We start from the raw sequence: 1,288 nt of genomic DNA on the forward strand, positions 1-1,288 counted from the left end.
CCCCTGCACTCGCCCCCTCCCCCCGCCTGCAAGCGCCCCGTCGCCGACCTCTCTCCCGCCTCCGTCCGCCCAGAGGTCACATTCTACAATTAAAAAAGACAGGTAGTAATTGCGAGTCTTTCCCGGTGATTGCAGTAGGATTTCCGTTCATTAACGCGCCGTTGCTCCCGGTAATTTAACACCTCATTTGAAAGTTATAATGATTATGCTTATTAACGGTTTTGACAGATGATTCCAATGATATCCTATTAAGATACTTTCCACTTATTATCTTCGTTATTACCCTCATTATCTTTACTATTTTTTTATGTCTTATTTTCGATACATCTGCTATCAATTTTTCCTTTTTTTTTCCTTTTTTCCTAAAGAATTAGAAGGTTGTGGAAGTGACTTTGCGAATTTCAATCTATGTTTATGAATCTGGAATCATTATCCCTAATTATATTCAGATTTCTTCCAGTAATGTAGGGGGGAGGGGGGGAGAGGGGAAGGGAGGGACGTTTAACGTGTCGTTAAATCGCCATTCAAGAAAAACGAAAGGAATGTTCACATATATTTCTTTTTATTATAAGCTTATCTTACAAATACATAGTTTAAAAATACATATACACGTTTAATTACACGGGGATGATATGGATACAAAAATTACAATAATAGCATGCCTTCACTACAAAGGAAAACTACGTATTTATAGTCATATGTGTGTGTTTTGGTCGGCTACGTAGATCCAGTGATCCGCGGATTCACATTTTGTTATGCGAACGCCACTGGCATCTCACGCATGCTCTATAATGGTGAAGCGCACTATTTATCGTTTCTCTTTCATTAAGATACAATTAAATTACTATGTCTTTGAACTTTACAGTGTTTCTCATCAAGAAAGAATGGAAAAGAAGAAAAACAAAGGAAGATAAAGGAAACAAAATAGAAAATAAGGTTGAAATTGACACTAAATCAATGACATTTTTGGCGATCTTAATCTTGCTTGAAGATGAGTAGAATAGTGATCAAACATTTTACTTGTTTTTTTAAAAAAATACTCTGAATTTAGCAGAAAGAATCTTTTCATTTCGAAATTAGGAAATTAACTGTAGCATAAATGATACTAAATTTACAGACTACAGGCGTAGCGAGCCGTACTAAATAAATAGTATAGATAACTGAATTAATTTAATGGGGAAATGATTATCAATGAAGCCTCCATCATATTACGTTCGTCTTGAATTACAAGAAACACCTACAGATCTACTATACATGCGAAGATGATGAGAATGAGAAAGAGAAAGTG

General features: G+C 35.6%; 1 protein-coding gene across 1 annotated transcript in view; it reads right to left on the minus strand.

The window, feature by feature from the left end:
• Window positions 1-712: 712 nt before the first annotated feature.
• The window catches only part of LOC119587920 (homeobox protein B-H1-like), a gene marked incomplete in the record, with an annotated part of 81,102 nt that continues 80,526 nt past the window's right edge, over window positions 713-1,288 (minus strand). Inside the window, 1 exon segment of the mRNA XM_037936631.1 lies at window positions 713-1,288.

This window comes from Penaeus monodon, chromosome 23, assembly GCF_015228065.2.
Source record: "Penaeus monodon isolate SGIC_2016 chromosome 23, NSTDA_Pmon_1, whole genome shotgun sequence".
In the NCBI taxonomy this organism is placed as follows: Eukaryota; Metazoa; Arthropoda; class Malacostraca; order Decapoda; family Penaeidae; genus Penaeus; species Penaeus monodon.